This window comes from Oryzias latipes, chromosome 10, assembly GCF_002234675.1.
Source record: "Oryzias latipes chromosome 10, ASM223467v1".
Classification (NCBI taxonomy): Eukaryota; Metazoa; Chordata; class Actinopteri; order Beloniformes; family Adrianichthyidae; genus Oryzias; species Oryzias latipes.
The window spans coordinates 21573454-21594616 of NC_019868.2; the positions used below are offsets into that span (position 1 = coordinate 21573454).

The window sequence follows — 21163 nt, forward strand, 5'->3', positions numbered from 1 at the left end:
TGGTTATGCCATTTGGGTTGACCAACGCTCCTGCCGTCTTTCAACGTCTCGTTAATGATGTTTTTCGGGACTTCATCAACCGGTTTGTTTTTGTATACCTCGACGATATCCTTATCTACTCCAAAAACCCTGAGCAACATCCTGAACACGTTCGGCAGGTTCTACAACGTTTATCTGAGAATCATCTCTTCGTCAAAGCAAAGAAATGTCAATTCCATGCCACAGTAATCCCCTTCTTGGGTTATATATTTGAGGCAGGCAGCATCCGTCCTGACCCGGTAAAGATCGAAGCTGTCTCCCAATGGGAACCCCCTAACTCCCGAAAGAAACTCCAACAGTTTTTGGGGTTCGCCAATTTTTACAGGCGGTTCATCCGTAATTACAGTGCCATTGCCGCCCCCCTTACTAAACTCACCTCCATTGCTCGGGCTTATCATTCGGATTCCTCTGCTCAAAGAGCCTTCGACACCCTCAAAAGACTCTTTGTCTCCGCCCCCATCCTGATTCAGCCCGATCCCACCAGACAATTTGTAGTTGAAGTTGACGCCTCCGACTCTGGCGTAGGGGCCGTCCTGTCCCAACGTGAGGAGACATCTGGCAAGCTCAAGCCCTGCGCCTACTACTCCAAGAAACTTACTCCCGCGGAGCGCAACTACGACGTGGGCAACCGTGAACTCCTGGCTATTAAGTTAGCACTCGAAGAGTGGCATCATTGGCTGGAGGGTGCGGTCCACCCATTCATTGTCTGGACTGATCACAAGAACCTCTCATACCTCCGTTCTGCCAAGCGTTTAAATTCTCGTCAGGCCCGCTGGTGTCTATTTTTTGACCGGTTCAACTTCACTATAACATACAGACCTGGAAGCCGCAATATCAAGCCGGACGCCCTTTCCCGGAAATACAGCTCTTCTGACGTCCAGGATAACACTATGGCCACCATCATACCTCCCACCTGCATCATTGGAAGCCTCACCTGGGATATCGAAAATAAAGTCCTACAGGCACAAGGTGAGGATCCTGGTCACCCGGTTCCCCCTGACGGCACTCTTTATGTTCCCCGGTCTCTCAGGTCCGACGCTATCACATGGGCCCATGCCTCACGCATTGCCTGCCACGGAGGAGTCACCAGGACCATCAACCTCCTCCGTCGGCGGTTCTTTTGGCCTACTATGAGGAAGGACGTGAAGGAGTACGTTGCCGCCTGCACCACCTGCGCACGCTCAAAGTCCTCGAATTCACCTCCTTCTGGCCTTCTGCATCCTCCGTCCGTTCCCTGCCGCCCTTGGTCACTGGTCTCCCACCTTCACTGGGTAACACTGTCATTCTCACAGTCATCGATCGATTCTCTAAATTTGTCCACTTCATTCCGCTCCCACAGTTACCCTCAGCCACAGAAACCACAGAGATCCTCACCCAGCACGTGTTCCGTCACCACGGGATCCCGGCTGATATCATCTCTGACCGGGGCCCTCAGTTTATCTCCCAGGTGTGGAAGACCTTCTGTGGTGCTCTGGGAGCCACCATAAGCCTCACATCTGGGTACCATCCTCAATCGAACGGCCAAGCAGAGAGGGCAAATCAAGAACTTGAAACCATGCTCCGTTGTCTCGCCGACCAGAACTCATCCGACTGGTCCAGGTACCTCGTTTGGGCAGAATACGCCCACAACACTCACCCATCCTCTGCTACAGGATTGTCCCCGTTCGAGGCTGCTCTAGGCTACGCACCACCTCTGTTCCCTTCACACGAGCTGGATCTCGCTGTTCCCTCGGTGCAAGAACACGTCAGCCGCTGCCAGGACACATGGCATCGTACCAGGGCAGCACTGCAACGTACCAGGGAGAACAACTGTCGTTCAGCTAACCGTCACCGGGTGGAGGGACCCACCTATCATCCTGGGCAAAAGGTCTGGCTCTCCTCTCGCAATATTCCCATTCATGCCACTTCTCGCAAGCTTGCCCCCCGTTTCATAGGTCCATACACCATCGACAAAATCATCAATCCCGCCTGTGTTCGCCTCCGGCTCCCAGCTGCCCTCAAAGTTCATCCTTCGTTCCATGTCTCGCAAATAAAGCCTGTGATGGACAGCGCTCTGTGCCCGCCGTCCGCTTCCCCTCCGCCCGCCCGGCTCCTTGGCGGCGCCCCGGCTTATACCGTCAGCCGGATTTTGGACATCCGCCGCCGGGGTCGTGGCCATCAATACCTCGTGGACTGGGAGGGCTACGGTCCTGAAGAACGCTCATGGATCTCCCGTTCTTTGATTCTGGACCCTACCCTCATCTCTGACTTTTTCCGTTCGCACCCGGATCGGCGCCCCGGACCGCCTGGAGGCGGTCGTTGAGGGGGGGTACTGTCACGGTGCCTGGCAGACTCCTCCCCCTCCAGCCCTGCCTGCTCTGCTCCCTGATTGCCACCAGCTGACTTCACTCACCTCATCTGCCATGCTGCTTAAAAGGAGACCTCACTCATCAGTTCTACGCCAGTTCGTTGCCCATTATGGTGACTAAGCCTGGTTCACAGTCTAAGCTCTCATGCTCATGCCTTGCTCTCAGCCTTGCACTAACTCTTGCTCCTTTGTCTCAGGATACCAACATCTCACGAGTGACGTCAGCACTGCCTTCCACTCTGTGGCTCTTGGGATCATCTGAAGACCTCCCGGATCACACTCACCGCTTTAAGCCCTCCAGCCACGCCATCAGCCGCCGTCAAGACCGGACCTCATTCATCCACAACTACTACCAGCTTTGGAGAATCAATAAATCCTTTCTCACCAAATACTCACCTGTCCTTCCTCTGGGTTCCAGCATCTGGGTTCCCACGCCTTGAGCGCCATGACAGAACGAACTGGCCTTTCTCCGGACCCAGCTGACCCAGAAGAACTTCGCTACGCCATCAATCAGCAGGGTATCGCCCTGGGCTGCCAAACCGACGCCTTGTCGCAAGTTGCTTCTGCCCAGCAGGAACTTTTTCGGCGTTTGGATGGCTTAACGCAATCACTAATGGATCTCTCAGGTCAGATGGCTTCCCCCGCAGCAGCTCCTTCTGCTTCCGGTGTCGTCGCTGCTTCCACCTCCGCTCCCTCGCCTGAAAACTTCCGCCCACAGCCCGAACCATTTTACGGCGACGTCGAAGCCTGTGGGGGTTTCCTTCTCCAGTGTCGCCTGCTGTTTCAGCAAGCCCCAAGGTATTATAACTCCGATCTTGGCAAAATCACCTTGATCATTAATGCTCTCCGTAACAAAGCTCTGCAGTGGGCCCAGGCGTTTCTGGCCATACATCCTGTCGCACATCTAACCTATGATCGTTTCCTGGAGGAATTCAAGCTGGTGTTTGACCAACCTCGCAAACAGGAGGAAGCCGCACGTAAGCTCCTCGCCCTCAAACAGCATAACCGATCAGTCAGCGATCATGTCATTGATTTTAGGATACTGGCGGTGGAGGCAGGCTGGACAGACCCAGCATTACGAGGGGTCTTCTACCAATCTTTGAATGAAGCCATAAAAGACCACCTGTGCTCACAACCGGAAACCCATTCATTTGAGGAACTCGTCACTGCTGCCCTTCGCTCAGACACACGTTTACGTGAGCGACAACTCGAGAGACCTCCGCCTACTCGCAAGAACTCATCTACTCCTGTTCAAGGTACTACATCACGCGTTCCACCAGTAATTCCAGCTGAACCCCCCCGCAGCCAATTGGACGAACCAATGCGAATCGGCCATTCTAAGCTCTCTGCAGAGGAAAGACGGCGCCGACGGGCCGAGGGGGCGTGTTTTTACTGTGGACAGTCAGGACACCAGGTACACCAGTGCAGTTTATGTTTAAACTCACAAACCCCCCCGCTTGAAGACAGGCCACGGGCAGGTACCTTCAGGTCATGCCCTAAAGACTTTCTTCAAATCCCTGTCAAGCTATGTCATGCCTCTGAAACTTTGGACCTCCACGCCTTAATTGACTCTGGTGCAGAACAAAACCTTATTGACCATAGTATTGTTTCTCGTCTGTCTTTGCCCACTGAACTTCTTCCTTCCCCGGTTAAAGCGGCTGGGTTGGGAGGTCAGCAGCTTTCTGTCATTACGCATAGCACCAAACCTATTCTACTGGTTTCTTCTGGAAATCATAGGGAATTTACCCGGTTCTTCGTTACTCGTACCCCCCAAAATCCTGTGGTGCTGGGGTTTTCCTGGCTCCAACGTCACAACCCACAGTTTGATTGGGTGCGTCGTCGTATCACTGGTTGGAGCGAGTTTTGTCTCGCTAACTGCCTGCAATCTGCTATTCCGCCTGTCGGCTCTTCCCCGTCTAGCTCCCAGGAAGAAATTGATCTCTCTAACGTACCTAGTTGTTATCACGACCTCCGCGCTGTCTTTAGCAAAACTAAGGCCGGCACCTTACCCCCGCACCGGCCTTACGATTGTTCCATCACGCTACTCGATGGTGCACCTCTCCCTAAAGGCAGACTGTTTAATCTTTCCGGTCCTGAGAAAGTAGCTATGGAGAGTTACATCCAGGAGGCGCTTTCTTCTGGACACATCCGTCCCTCGTCCTCACCAGTCGGGGCGGGGTTTTTCTTCGTCGAGAAGAAGGATAAAACCCTCAGACCCTGCATTGACTATAGAGAACTTAATCAGATCACTGTTAAAGATAAATACTCTCTCCCTCTGATTAGTTCTGTTTTTGATTCCATTCAGGAAGCTCGCATCTTCTCTAAACTTGATCTGCGCAACGCTTACCACCTCGTTCGAGTTAAGGAAGGTGACGAGTGGAAAACTGCCTTCAATACCCCTCTTGGCCACTATGAATATCTGGTTATGCCATTTGGGTTGACCAACGCTCCTGCCGTCTTTCAACGTCTCGTTAATGATGTTTTTCGGGACTTCATCAACCGGTTTGTTTTTGTATACCTCGACGATATCCTTATCTACTCCAAAAACCCTGAGCAACATCCTGAACACGTTCGGCAGGTTCTACAACGTTTATCTGAGAATCATCTCTTCGTCAAAGCAAAGAAATGTCAATTCCATGCCACAGTAATCCCCTTCTTGGGTTATATATTTGAGGCAGGCAGCATCCGTCCTGACCCGGTAAAGATCGAAGCTGTCTCCCAATGGGAACCCCCTAACTCCCGAAAGAAACTCCAACAGTTTTTGGGGTTCGCCAATTTTTACAGGCGGTTCATCCGTAATTACAGTGCCATTGCCGCCCCCCTTACTAAACTCACCTCCATTGCTCGGGCTTATCATTCGGATTCCTCTGCTCAAAGAGCCTTCGACACCCTCAAAAGACTCTTTGTCTCCGCCCCCATCCTGATTCAGCCCGATCCCACCAGACAATTTGTAGTTGAAGTTGACGCCTCCGACTCTGGCGTAGGGGCCGTCCTGTCCCAACGTGAGGAGACATCTGGCAAGCTCAAGCCCTGCGCCTACTACTCCAAGAAACTTACTCCCGCGGAGCGCAACTACGACGTGGGCAACCGTGAACTCCTGGCTATTAAGTTAGCACTCGAAGAGTGGCATCATTGGCTGGAGGGTGCGGTCCACCCATTCATTGTCTGGACTGATCACAAGAACCTCTCATACCTCCGTTCTGCCAAGCGTTTAAATTCTCGTCAGGCCCGCTGGTGTCTATTTTTTGACCGGTTCAACTTCACTATAACATACAGACCTGGAAGCCGCAATATCAAGCCGGACGCCCTTTCCCGGAAATACAGCTCTTCTGACGTCCAGGATAACACTATGGCCACCATCATACCTCCCACCTGCATCATTGGAAGCCTCACCTGGGATATCGAAAATAAAGTCCTACAGGCACAAGGTGAGGATCCTGGTCACCCGGTTCCCCCTGACGGCACTCTTTATGTTCCCCGGTCTCTCAGGTCCGACGCTATCACATGGGCCCATGCCTCACGCATTGCCTGCCACGGAGGAGTCACCAGGACCATCAACCTCCTCCGTCGGCGGTTCTTTTGGCCTACTATGAGGAAGGACGTGAAGGAGTACGTTGCCGCCTGCACCACCTGCGCACGCTCAAAGTCCTCGAATTCACCTCCTTCTGGCCTTCTGCATCCTCCGTCCGTTCCCTGCCGCCCTTGGTCACTGGTCTCCCACCTTCACTGGGTAACACTGTCATTCTCACAGTCATCGATCGATTCTCTAAATTTGTCCACTTCATTCCGCTCCCACAGTTACCCTCAGCCACAGAAACCACAGAGATCCTCACCCAGCACGTGTTCCGTCACCACGGGATCCCGGCTGATATCATCTCTGACCGGGGCCCTCAGTTTATCTCCCAGGTGTGGAAGACCTTCTGTGGTGCTCTGGGAGCCACCATAAGCCTCACATCTGGGTACCATCCTCAATCGAACGGCCAAGCAGAGAGGGCAAATCAAGAACTTGAAACCATGCTCCGTTGTCTCGCCGACCAGAACTCATCCGACTGGTCCAGGTACCTCGTTTGGGCAGAATACGCCCACAACACTCACCCATCCTCTGCTACAGGATTGTCCCCGTTCGAGGCTGCTCTAGGCTACGCACCACCTCTGTTCCCTTCACACGAGCTGGATCTCGCTGTTCCCTCGGTGCAAGAACACGTCAGCCGCTGCCAGGACACATGGCATCGTACCAGGGCAGCACTGCAACGTACCAGGGAGAACAACTGTCGTTCAGCTAACCGTCACCGGGTGGAGGGACCCACCTATCATCCTGGGCAAAAGGTCTGGCTCTCCTCTCGCAATATTCCCATTCATGCCACTTCTCGCAAGCTTGCCCCCCGTTTCATAGGTCCATACACCATCGACAAAATCATCAATCCCGCCTGTGTTCGCCTCCGGCTCCCAGCTGCCCTCAAAGTTCATCCTTCGTTCCATGTCTCGCAAATAAAGCCTGTGATGGACAGCGCTCTGTGCCCGCCGTCCGCTTCCCCTCCGCCCGCCCGGCTCCTTGGCGGCGCCCCGGCTTATACCGTCAGCCGGATTTTGGACATCCGCCGCCGGGGTCGTGGCCATCAATACCTCGTGGACTGGGAGGGCTACGGTCCTGAAGAACGCTCATGGATCTCCCGTTCTTTGATTCTGGACCCTACCCTCATCTCTGACTTTTTCCGTTCGCACCCGGATCGGCGCCCCGGACCGCCTGGAGGCGGTCGTTGAGGGGGGGGTACTGTCACGGTGCCTGGCAGACTCCTCCCCCTCCAGCCCTGCCTGCTCTGCTCCCTGATTGCCACCAGCTGACTTCACTCACCTCATCTGCCATGCTGCTTAAAAGGAGACCTCACTCATCAGTTCTACGCCAGTTCGTTGCCCATTATGGTGACTAAGCCTGGTTCACAGTCTAAGCTCTCATGCTCATGCCTTGCTCTCAGCCTTGCACTAACTCTTGCTCCTTTGTCTCAGGATACCAACATCTCACGAGTGACGTCAGCACTGCCTTCCACTCTGTGGCTCTTGGGATCATCTGAAGACCTCCCGGATCACACTCACCGCTTTAAGCCCTCCAGCCACGCCATCAGCCGCCGTCAAGACCGGACCTCATTCATCCACAACTACTACCAGCTTTGGAGAATCAATAAATCCTTTCTCACCAAATACTCACCTGTCCTTCCTCTGGGTTCCAGCATCTGGGTTCCCACGCCTTGAGCGCCATGACAGTCTCAGTCAATTGTTGTATTGTCTTTATGCTGCACATGAAAGTTGATTATGAAAGGATTGTTGATAAAATACACCACATAACCAATGCATCCTACCAAAAGATCTGAAGAGCAAAAGAAGATTCTGCAATACTTTTTTTATTCATGCATGGAGACTCACAACCTGTTGCTATGGCAGCAAAAAAGCATTGCCTAAAATATTGTTTGGGATTATTCCCTGGCAGCCTATCAGGTTCTTTGTCTTCTTTCGTCCTTTTTTTGTAACCCCTCATCATAATATACTTGTGTTGAGATTGTCTCATATTTTGCCTGTTTCTCCTCATTAAAGCTGCATGCAAACAGCACAGATTCCACTTATTTGGCCTGTCTGTTAAGAGGATACGCACATCCTGCTGTTTTACGAACACATTTAATCTTACATCAGCATTGATTTTACCATAGCTTAAAGTCATATTTAATGTAAACTAATCCCATGATCCTCTTGCTTCTCCTGCCTGTTTTAGGCTGTTTTGCCTAATACTTCACCCCATTAATGCAAGGTTTCTTCCACTTGCTTTCCAGGGTACCACATGATGACAGTTCTTTAATTGGCTGACTGTTTAGAGGGGTCACCTGTATTATATCTTTGCATAAAGAAAATAAAAATCCAAGCTCCTTCTCAATTTTAATTGAACAGAGCAAAGTAAATTATATTTCCTGTGACTGTTGGGTACAATTTGAAAACATAATAACAAAAATAGAAATGACAAATCAAAAACCTGAAACAACACCAGGATTTATCACTGAAAACCAAGCTTTTAAAAATACTGAGTGCTTTTTTTTTTTTTTTTAAACAAGCTTTGATGATTGACAATTTAATCCAGATGATAAGATTACAGAGGCAGGAAACTAAACCGGTGATTTTAATGCAAACGCAAAACATGTCTTTGCTAACAAAGAAAAAACAAGAAAACTAAAAGACAGCACCATTATTTTTTTTAAATCATCTTTTGCATAAAATTGTCTTATAAAAACACTTTGGGTAATATTACTTGATAGTTGTGCATAGTTATCCGGATCAACCGTATATGCTTAATTACATATAGAATTACATTATATATATATCAAAGTTGTATTGAATAAGATATATATATATATATATATATATATATATATATACACAGATATAAAACGTTTTTCTGGGCAGCAATTGTGTCTGTTAAAATTTGCCAGCCAAAAAAATAAGAAAAAAAATCACACCCTATAGGGATGTGTCGCTATCTCACAATTTCCCATCATGTACCGTAATAGCAATCTGTTCTGGACATATGGACCGTTGAACGACGCATGGTTTCTGGTGAGACAGTGATGAAAAATGGAGAAAGACAACAGCTTTGGGAAAATGTGTCTAAAATGTTAAGATTGCTTGTTCTCTTTTGTTTTTATATAAAAAAAAAAGATTTTGTTTGTTTATTATCATTACTTTTTTTTGCATGACATTAAAGATTAAACTGATATTATTTGCTCCCTCACTTCGTGTGTATATAATACATTTCAGAATAGCTTGGATCATCAGTCGAAAGGTGATAAAGTAGTGATGTTGGTGAATTAAAATAGGGATATAAGCACAACTGGGAGTAAAGAGCTCAATATTTACCTCCCAGAACTGTTCATACTAGAAGCGCATCTATTAGAAAACAGCTTAAATGGTGAGAGCAACTTCCTAAAAACGTTTACCATTGAAAGCTTAACATTTTCTTTCTTGATAAAAGACGACAAATCTTTTCTAAAAGTTAAGTCTTCTGCAGGCACTGCTTTACTATAAAAATATTTCAAAATAAAAGTTCAAAAACCTTTTTTTATTTTTCGAACTTTGTGGAATAAAATTCATTATAAACTGTCAAAAAGATCAGAGAACAAACTCTGGTTAAGAATTGGAAGGAAATCAGAGCTAAATTTAAAGGGGGAAGCAAATGATAGGTCTTTTCAAGTTTCTGGGACATTCTAGTGACAGTGAAAAAACAGGAAATAAGATTCAGAGGAGTTTCTTGAGACTGTCAGATTTCACACTATCATATTAAAGTGTCCATGTGTCTGAGGATGGATGAGTGATACTCCTGCTAGGTGCAAGGTGGTCTGCAATTCCCATGAATAATTTCAGCATATCTCCATGGGCGGTCCTTACAAAGGAGATTGTAATGCAGGAGGCTGGGTAATGATAGATATACCTGCTTTTTTTTACACTTCTTCTTTATTTGATTAAAAAAAAACACAAGGCTGTTTCATTTCTATTAAAATTCCAGTTGAAATTAAAATTTCCATATGAAAAATATATTTTGATTATTTAGTTTTGTCAGCATTTCTTATGGTATTTTAACATTTCTTTTTAATGGAAAATTATAGATTGTGTGTGTTTTTATATTATCCATTTTCTTGTAAATATGTTTTAGGTTAAGAGCATACCTACTTTACATATTTGATCCCCACATTAACAGTCTTCATTGACTAGCCTCACTAATGAAAAGAGAACTTGCCTGACACCAGGCCGTCATTTTAGCAACCCAGAGAACTCCCACACAGCCCCACCATCACTCCTCGCCAACATGGCAGCTCTGGTGACAGGGGCTAAGAGGGGAGCCTGTCATTTGAACAGAGAGGCAGGATAGAGACGATGCAGGCAGTAAGGACACACAAAAAATGTGAGAGGGAGTAGACAAGAGAAAATAAAATTGGGAACAAAAAAAAAAAAAAAAAGAAAATAGGGGATTGAGAGGAAAGTAGTTCAACATATTCTCACCACCAGCTTGTCACTCACTGACACTCGGGCTAGAGCCAGTGCATTTTGAGGCTTCTTGACCATACATTTTTATCATATGTCATGCAGATTCGTGCTGGATTTTTGCTGGTTTAGGCCACGTGTGTTGGACCGGCAGTTACATGAGATGTGCTGAAAATCATATTCTTTAGCTGATTCACTAAATAAAAATGCAAATAATTTAAGAAAGACAGTGGTAATTGAATAAAAAAATCTCAAATGTTCAGTATTAAAATGTAAAATAAAAAGATATTAATATTCAATCATAATTAAAGCATGTTTTTGTCCAGATTCCATGTTATACCTTTCTCTTATGAGGTGGATAACCAAAAAACTCCACACATCTGCTCCTGGTCTGGCCCTTCTGTCAGATTTCAGAACCCTGTGTGGCCCACGAGTTAAAAAGATTCCCCACCAATAAAATATATGCACACTTCACTATCGGAACACGTTATTTAGCCTCATGTGTTGCTTTGGAACAATTCCACTAAGACCAATGTAAGACTGAACAGCGCTTCTTCTTCTGTGTTGCTGTCAATAGCAACTACTGATACACATTCCCACAGTAAACTGTTGCTGCAGTTTATTTTTTAAACATCACATATGGGTGGCTCCCCCTGCTCCAGCCAAACAATGCTAAAAACTTTGATTTATACTAAAAAAAATAAGGTAATATTCAAACAATTACAAATTCCACCACAATTATTATACTACTCCCATTTTTGAAGCCTTCTTAAATATCAAATGGAACAAAACATACTGTATTTGAAAAATAGTTACTGAAAAAAAAACCCGCAGTGATTAGACTTTAGAACCATTTCCTTAGTTTACTTTCCTCGTGCCTGTAGGATAATGCAAAGGCAATCTTTTTCTATTTGTTTTGGTTACTTTTTCTCTGTTCCATCACTCCTCTGCCAATTTTAAATGATATTTAGCTCCACTTGCTTGTTAAGTTTCTCTTGTTGTTCCAGTTTCCATCTACCTGCTCCAGTCATCTGCCCTTGCAGCCTTTTCATTATAGAAAGATGTGACTACCTTGGACCCACTGGGAAAAAAAAAACTCTTTGGTGGCTTTAATGATGTGCGCTGATGCTGTCTTTGTGTCTGCATGGTTCACACTGAGGATTAACAGGACACAGACACAAACACCGGATAAATAAGAAAAAAGCATAACTGGAGAAAGGCAACAGAGACTAAAGCAGTCAAAGGTGAGAAAATATGTTGAAAAAAAACAGGATGGCACAAAGGCTGTTCACTGTAGCAACATCAGTACCTTCAGACAGAATATTTTCCAAACCTGGAAGGTTTAGAAAAGAGGAAAGAAACTGGATCAGCCTCCCAAAGTTGAGGCACCTAGTCTTTCATGATGAGAATTGTCATTGCAGTTTTTCTACAATGACAACGATGATGTATATATATATGTATATGTGTGTGTGTGTGTTTTCTTTCTCATCAAAGACACTCATTGGGATGTGTCATATGTACCATTGATTTTGACTCAAAGGTCTGACCGCCTTGTATCCAGCAGGGTAAAAACCTTCAGAGGCTTCATCATCTGGTGTAGGGCAGCCCATGCCACATCTGTTCCCAGTCAGCAGTGCACTACAGTATCTGTTTTAAGGGGGTCTCTGGGAGTCTTCTCCACCTCTCTGCTCCAAGGGTATCTTTCAGAATATTCCCATTCCGTCTGCTACAAGGAGGTCTGTCTCTGTCCTTGTTTGCACGTTTGTTTTTTATCCAGTTATTTTAGTCCTTTAGCCCTGTGTTCCAGTTTACTTCTTACGTTATAGAAGTTACTGTTATCATGGTTTAGTTCCCTGCATGCTGATCCACCAACCACTGATTTTCATGTATGCATCTCAAACGTAAAACATAAAAAAGTTTAAAGTACTACTTGACAAAATGTTGTGGATTAAAAACACAATTAACAATAAAAAAAAGGAATGCATTTCTTGTTGTGTGAATCATTTAACACATATTCGTGTGTTAACCACTTCCTATTCAATTTATTATTACTATGTATTTCTATTATAGGGGATCACCAGTCCTGTAATAAACATGGTTTTCATCCTTTCCACTCTACTGCTGTATATCTCCCTGAAGACTGGAAGTTGATGTGTGACTGACAGACAGCAGTGGACAGCTTGGTTAGACACACCACACTCTGGGGACACCACCAATGCTAAAACTGTGAAGAGGGTGCAGCAGGAGCATAATGGAGGAAAGCTGACAAAAGAAGTTTCATTGGTCGAAGGAGTGAAGGTGAAAAGAATACAGAATGCAGTTTAAGCTTAAACACTTTAAAAGTATGAATGAGAAAGTGATCAAATACAGCAAATAGATTTGTAAAATGTGATTAAGAGTGAATAACTCATTTCTCAATTATTCTCTACCCAGGAGGATTTCTGACATGCCACCGTCTGATGAAGGTCAAATTCTCATCTCTGTGATATCCGCTTATTCAGAAGGCGCTCTGTGATGCAGGGATATGTTAGAGGTGTAAATCACAATTACTGGAATTTAGAGGAGTGTGTTACCTTGATAGTTGGTGTGTTCCCCAGCCTGACAAAAGACAAAAAGTTAAGACTCAATTTACCATTGGTCAGAAGGTTATTTAACACTCATTTTTATACAGAAAAGGAATACCAACCCTTTTATTTATTTTTCAGAAGGGTTATGGGGTTAGATTTTTGAAAATATTTTACATTGAAGTATCAACAAAGCTGAAGTTAGATTGAATTTATTTAATTTCAGTCTCTTTATGTGTATATGAATGCTGAAGGTCATTTTAAAATGAGTAGCATTTCCTCATAAGATTTTTAAAAAAAAAATCTGAGCAGAATTTGGTTTCACTAAGTTGCTAAAACGTGTGGTTCAAAGACAGAGGGTTACATCTAATCATTTGCCGTTTGTAAATGCCAACCAGTTTTCATAGGTGATTTCCTAAATGTATGGGTAATGGCATCTTTTATTTCATTGTGATCTTGAAGGGGTCCATATTATTTTGACCCTTTTCAAAATGCTAAACACAATACCTGTACTCTTAAGTGGCAAGTTTCGTAGATTCTGTTCCCAAATTTGAAGGCGTCTAAAGTGCTGAAATACCTCAAACAACCACTGGGGGCTGGCTTCAGAAGGGAGTATTGTCGTTTTGACTCCCATATAAAAAGAAATCAATCTCTTATGAGAATTTTCTCTTTTACTTTTTTCCACCTGATTGTTTCTTTTTGGCTGTGGCCAACATAGCCATCCCATATCGTCCATTGAAGACCTATGGGTGATGTCAAAGATTATTGGCCCAGTGATAGTTCATGGGATAAACTGTGGCTTTGGCTTGCAAAGGACTGCTCTACAAATTTGTGAATAAAGAAAACAATTTTTTTACTAAAAATATAAAAGAAGTTTCTGAAGTTCCTTTCATACAAAGACTTCCACATTCACAATATGTAGCTTAATTCATTATAATAACCCACGAGAGTGAACTGCAGCCTAATGATAAAACAAGAAAGATGGTTTTTAAATGTGTTTTTATGTTTTTTTCCATTTTCATTTGTAAAAATTTATTCTTCTATTTGCTTTAAAGTGTTTATTAAAACACTGTAGCTCAGGCGGTAGAGCAGCTCGTCCAACAACCACAGGGTTGGGGGATCGATCCCCCCTCTCCCCAGCCAGCTGTTGCCCCCCGAACGTGGCTAGTCTGCAGCTCACCGCTCCCCCCAGGGGATGGGTCAAATGCAGAGAAAGAATTTCCCCATTGCGGGATAAAAAAAGTATCAATTATTATTATTATGAATTATTCATTAATTATCATCTATTCTTTTCAGTTCAGGACTTTTGTAATGAACAAATGCTATGTGGTGCTGCACAAATAATAAAATAAAATACTGGGAAAAAACATGTCAGCCGATCCTTTTATTACATGTTCTTATGACCAAAATGTGTATTTTTATGTATTACAATCATGCAAGTGCATCTCATTCCATCTGCACAACAGAAGTTCTCATATCTCCTCGTGTTTCGGCACCTCAGATACAAATTGTCAGAATGACTTTGTTTCTGCAGTTTGTGTCAGATCTCGGCCTCTGATCACCCTACTTCCACTTTTCACTTGCTCACCCTCGTCTCCTTATCAAAGACCTAGTTTCCTAATCCAGCATGGCTCTGTGGTCACAGCCACTCATGAGTATCCTGGAATTCCACCCCATCTCCTCTTCAAATCCATGCAAATAACAACATCTAAAAGCAGCGGCGCTTCCGCTGAGACAGAATTATGCAGATATGGGGATTGGACAAGTAAAAAAGGGTGGGGGAGGGCTTGCATGTACGCCGCTGCACATCGCTCTCATCTTTAGCTATGTTTATGTCACAGCTGTTCAAGTTTTGATATTTTCAAAAGATTTCACTCTTCTTTTAAGTTGGTTCAATTTGGTACCAGTCCCTGGAATTTTGGAAGGGTAAATATTGCGACTGCAATTCAGAGGGCTGGTTGAGCGCTAAGGTTCAGATATCCGTACATTGGAATAGGGAAGGGGAGAAGGTGGAGGGAGCTAAAGCTTGCTCTAGTTTGTTTGATCAGTGCTTAAACCAGTCAGCAGACAGAGAAGGGGTTAAATCAAGCCAAGGGTCAGATCTGGATTTAGGTTAATCTTGGCTAAAATCTTTGGTTAATTTTTTTTCTAACTGATCATTTATTTATTTTTAGCCAACGAGGCAGCGATTACTGGTACATTTAGCACAAGTGCCGACGCAGTTATCTTACAATATAAACACATGCAATCCTATTTATAGAGGCGGTGTACTATATACCCTACATTAGCCGAAATGGCGGCCAGACTCCAAACGTGAAGCTGCCAGACAGAGGGAGAAGTGTTTTCTACTGAATCTCTCACTATTATAGTGTTTGTTAGAATAAATGATGCTTCATGATACCGTAAAACAGCAACTTTATTGAACAGTACACCTGCTCAGGCCGGGTTGCATTATAATAAGCGTTCTAAATCACTGGAAGTAAAAAGCATAAAGCAAATTCTTTTTTGAAAAATAATTAGATGCCAAGTCTGAAGAGAAACCATTTTCTTTTCTTCAAAAACGTTTTGTGACTGGCATCCTTCCACAAACACACTTTGTTTTCAAATTCTCATAAAAATGAAACCATAGTATTAAAAAAAAAACACTTTTTATTTGTTTATTTTTGTATTTAAGATGGGGACATGCTCATTCACGCAAAGCCACAAACACACACACACCCACCCACACACACACAAAGACCCACAAACACCCAAGCTTGCTGCACTCTTATCTGCAGAGGCCCAGATAGGTGCTGTATGTCCTCTGAACATCCTGATTTCATCTCCTGGCAAAGTGATTGACAGCTCTGACAGCTGAGCTCCATCCACTCTGCTGACACGTGAACAACCGCACAGGAGAAACGCACACACACACAAACACATCCTCACAGCAGGAGGGAGATGAATGAGCTGGAGTGAAGGGGAGGAATAGCAAAGAAGGAGCGAAGAGAGGCATTCATTTCCTAGATTGATGAGGAGATACAGTTTGACAAGAAGCTGATAAATTTTGACAGAAAATAGGCATGTAATAAAAGAAGGAAAGTAATATTTTAGGGATAATACTAGAAAAAAATAAAGATTTACTATGGAAATATGAAAGAATAATTCCACCAGTGACATACATGCAAAAGGCACAAAAGAGCATGTGTGCAAATGCAACATGTATGTTTTCTGGTGAACATTTCAGATGAGTCTATAGTTTTACAGTTCAGACTGCTGGGTAGTTGTGGGAACTGGTGGAAGTATGCCAAGCCAGGTGGTGGTACTTTGTCACACACTAACATTCACAGAGTACTCATCAGCAGACTAAAAGCAGCTGGCTGGCCAGTCTGCACAAATCCATGTGTCAGTTAGTAATCACACAGCATGACCTTGTTTTCCCTGCCTGCTCAGGCTTGTCAGAAACACTCACAGAATCATGCATCACTCACTTCCTTGACATCAAACTTTGCATGTGTGTGTGTACAAGAGCATGTGTGGTCAACAAGTACACGAGTGGAAAGCCCTCTCCATTTGTGCCCCAGAAATGCCAGCCGGCCAATCATTAACGCCTTTGCAACTCCCTGACAATTTTTCTCCATCCCTGAGAACTGGTTTATAAAGAAACTCAAGTGATGTGGAGTCACATGTTGTCCAGATTGTCTAAAAGGGTCTGTGTGTATTGCCATTTGGCAGCCTGTCAAGCAGGTCTCATATTAATGCTTTTCAAATAGTAGGCTATTTGCTGTGTTTACATGGAGGCTCTACAATCCCACAAACATAATAAAGTTCTCCTCACAACAAATTAAGTACTCACTCAGATAAAATAGTAATTCAAGTGTTCTTAACATGTTCTTGTGGCATTTTTCGGATGATGGATGACATGTATAAAACAATGTTTTGGGAACAGGCAAGTTCAAAAACAGAATAGATTGCTGGCGTAAAAAAATATACTGGGTAGGTTGCAATCTCTCTAATCCAAGCCTTCAGCAACAGGGAGGGGAAGAGGGGGGGAGTCGTTCTGCACCAACAGTCCCTACCACAACTCAGAGGTGGGTTTCTAATGAACTCTTGCCATTCTGCTAAAACTGTATGCTCTAGAAAAAGAGACAGTTTTTTTTATAGTTTTGACTTATAAAAAGCATAATCATTGCATAAGTAAAAGAAGAATAGAATAGAATAGAATAGATCAAAATAGGGTCAGGGTGGGACTTTAAACATCTAGATAAAAAATAAATACGTACCGCCTGACGTTGTGAGGATGGAAAATCGAGATGGAGGTCATAGGAGTAGAAATATCATGGCCATATTAGGATGAAGGTGTCATGGCTACAGAACAGTTTTCGAACCCAGATGCTGGAACCCAGAAGAAACACAGCGGGAGGCGAGCGTGGCAGGTAAGAGATTTAATTCGAGGAGCAGAGAGCAGAGCGTGAGCAGGACTGGATGTCGGTTCCAAACTGGAGACAGAGGTTAGCGGCGTCACTGGTGGATTTCTCCGTAGGCAGATGCTGGCGAAGGTTGGGATACTTGAGGTGGCAAAGGCTCGTGGTGGGACCGCAGGGGAGGACAGATTGGCGAGACCGGCTGGAAGCTGATTCAGGCGACCACTCGTGGTACTGGATTCCTGAAGGTGAGTAGAGAGAGACAGATTTAGTCATAGACTTGACGTAGCAAACGAACAATAGCTTGACTTGAAGACCAACTATGGACCATCAGGGGCAACGGACTGGCGAAGACTGATGATCCTGTGGCTCCTTATGAAGGCGGATGAGGTGATGAGGTAAGTGGTCGCAGGTGTTGAGAATCAGCAGCCAAGCGGAGAGGAGAGGGGGAGGAGGCCGACATAGGCACCATATCAGTACCCCCCCTTCAACGAACGCCTCCAGGCGGTCAAGGGCGGCGATCAGGGTGGGCACGGTAGAAATCCTCAATGAGAGAGGGGTCCAAAATAAACGAGCGGGGAATCCATGAGCGCTCCTCCGGACCGTAGCCCACCCAGTCGACCAGGAACTGGAATCCACGACCCCTCCGACGGACGTCCAAAATCCGGCTGACGTCATAGGCCGGAGCGCCGTCGATGACCCGGGCGGGCGGTGGGGAAGTGGACGGCGGGCACAGAGGACTGTCCTGGACTGGCTTGATCTGGGAGATGTGAAACGACGGGTGGACCTTCAGGGCTTTGGGCAAACGAAGACGGACACAGGTAGGGTTGATGAGTTTGTCTATGACGTAAGGACCGATGAATCGGGGAGCCAGTTTCTTGGAGGATGCCTGAATGGGGATATTTCGAGTAGAGAGCCAAACCCTCTGACCTGGTTGATAGTCGGGTCCCACCACCCTGCGACGGTTGGCGATCCGGCAGTTGCTCTCCTTGGTGCGGAGGAGTGCGGCCTTCGTCTGAGTCCAGACGCGTTGACAACGCTGGAGGTGATGGTGGACGGAAGGCACTGCCAGATCCAACTCCTGGGATGGAAACAGAGGTGGTGAGTACCCTAGGGCGGCCTCAAAAGGAGAGATCCCGGTGGCAGATGAAGGATGAGTGTTATGGGCGTACTCTATCCATACCAGGAAGGTGGACCAGTCCTTTTCATTCTGTGCCGCCAGACAGCGGAGAGCTGCCTCCAGCTCCTGGTTCGCTCTCTCCGCTTGGCCATTTGACTGGGGATGATAACCGGACGAGAGACTGACCGTGGCCCCCAAGGCCGAGCAGAAAGCCTTCCACACTTGCGACGTGAATTGGGGGCCACGGTCGGAGACAATGTCCATAGGGATGCCATGGTGGCGAAAAACGTGTTTGACCATCAGGTCAGCAGTTTCAGTGGCCGTGGGGAGTTGAGGAAGGGGAATGAAGTGAGCCATTTTCGAAAAACGATCAATAACAGTGAGGACAGTAGTGTTACCGTGTGACGGGGGGAGACCGGTGACGAAATCCATGGCAAGATGGGACCAGGGTCGATTGGGAGTGGGGAGAGGATGAAGCAGACCTGCCGGAGCTGAGGATGAAGATTTTGATCGGGCGCACGTGGAGCAGGCAGCGACATACTCCCGCACGTCCTTTTCCATGGCAGGCCAATGGAACCTTTTGCGGATAAGGTTCAGAGTCCGGTGAACCCCCCCATGGCAAGCCAAGCGGGAAGTATGCCCCCAGGTGATGACCTCGGACCGGAGATCAGCAGGGACGAACAAGGTACCCCTGGGGACAGGAGGGTGGTTACTATTGTCTCTCAGGGCTTGGAGTACCTTGTTTTCGATGTCCCACGTGAGGGCTCCGATGACGCAGGTGGAGGGAAGGATAGTGGCTGGGGCGCGTTCTGATGGGCTGTACTTTCGGGACAGGGCGTCAGGCTTGACATTTCGGGATCCGGGTCTGTAGGTGATTACAAAATTAAAGCGGTCAAAAAAGAGACACCAACGAGCTTGCCTGGAGTTGATCCGTTTGGCTGAGCGGAGATAGGCCAGGTTCTTGTGATCGGTCCAGACGATGAATGGCTGTTCTGCTCCCTCCAACCAGTGACGCCACTCCTCCAAAGCTAGCTTGATGGCAAGTAGTTCTCGGTTGCCGACATCGTAGTTCTGTTCTGCCAGTGATAATTTGCGGGAGAAGAAGGCACAAGGTTTCATTTTGCCTGTTGAGTCTTCCTTTTGGGAGAGGACGGCCCCCACACCGGTATCAGAAGCGTCGACCTCGACGATGAATTGGCGAGATGGGTCCGGTTGGATAAGGATGGGTGCGGAAACGAACAGTTCTTTCAATTTATCAAAGGCTTGTTGGGCTTCAGTGGACCAGACAAAGGGGTGAGAAGTAGAAGTCAGGCGCGTGAGGGGAGAAGCTATGCTGCTGTAATTACGGATAAAGCGCCTGTAAAAATTGGCGAAGCCTAAAAACTGTTGAAGTTTTTTCCGATTGTCTGGAGGAGCCCAGTTGGTGACGGCCTCTAACTTAGCAGGATCAGGTCGGATGCAACCGGCCTCAATGATATAGCCGAGAAACTGAACGGTTGAAACATGAAACTCGCATTTCTCAAATTTTACATAAAGCTGGTTTTCCAATAATCTCTCCAGCACGAGACGTACGTGGTGTTCATGTTGGGCCTGATCCTGAGAGTAGATGAGAATGTCATCTAGGTATACGAAGACGAACCGATTAAGGAAATCACGGAGTATGTCGTTAACTAACCTCTGGAAGACTGCAGGGGCGTTGGTGAGGCCAAAAGGCATGACCAAATATTCATAGTGGCCTAAGGGGGTTTTGAATGCAGTCTTCCATTCGTCGCCTTCTTTGATGCGAACCAAATGGTACGCATTGCGGAGGTCTAATTTAGTGAAGATTCGAGCTTGTTGAACGGAGTCAAAAACGGATGTGATTAGTGGCAGGGAGTATTTATCTTTGACTGTGATCTGATTAAGTTCGCGGTAATCGATACAAGGCCTGAGTGTCTTATCTTTTTTCTCCACGAAGAAAAATCCAGCCCCCACAGGGGAGGAGGAGGGTCGTATGTGCCCTAGCGAAAGCGCTTCCTGGATGTACTGTTCCATGGCGTTTCTTTCGGGGCCCGACAGGTTGAATAGCCGCCCCTTAGGTAAAGGAGCACCAGGAAGGAGGGTAATAGCGCAATCGTAAGGTCTATGCGGGGGAAGGGCGCTAGCCTTCGTTTTACTGAAAACCGCTTTTAAGTCGTGGTAACATGATGGAATGGAAGCAAGATCTACCGAGACGGGATTCTCGGTATCAATGGGACACACACGAGGAACCGCGGACAGTAAACAGTTAGCGAGGCAGTACGAACTCCATTGAGTGACAGATCCTTGAGCCCAGTTAAATTGGGGATTGTGTAACTTAAGCCAGGAGAACCCTAACACTATGGGAGTATGCGCGGACTGGGTGATGTAAAACTGAACTGATTCCCTATGGTTACCTGACGTGACGAGTAGAATGGGCTTGGTACGGTGGGTGATACGAGACAGGTGTTGTCCCCCGAGGCCAGAAGCTTCAATGGGGGTTTCTAGGGGCTCTGTGGGGATAGACAAGTGGTTAACTACATGAAAGTCAATAAGGCTCTGTTCCGCCCCAGAATCTACGAGGGCCCGAAGATCATGAACTTGGAGATCGAGGCATAACTTGACAGGTAAATACATAAATTCTTTACCAGAATTTGTGGCAGATAACTCCCCTCGC

General features: G+C 46.1%; 1 long non-coding RNA gene across 1 annotated transcript; it reads right to left on the minus strand.

Annotated features, from left to right (window-relative positions):
* Positions 1-17375: 17375 nt before the first annotated feature.
* On the minus strand, positions 17376-17743 carry LOC110015705. Its single transcript, XR_002290950.1, has 2 exons — positions 17698-17743; positions 17376-17611 (listed from the first exon to the last, which is right to left on the minus strand). It is a non-coding gene; the product is annotated as an uncharacterized LOC110015705 (long non-coding RNA).
* Between the last annotated feature and the right edge of the window lie 3420 nt (positions 17744-21163).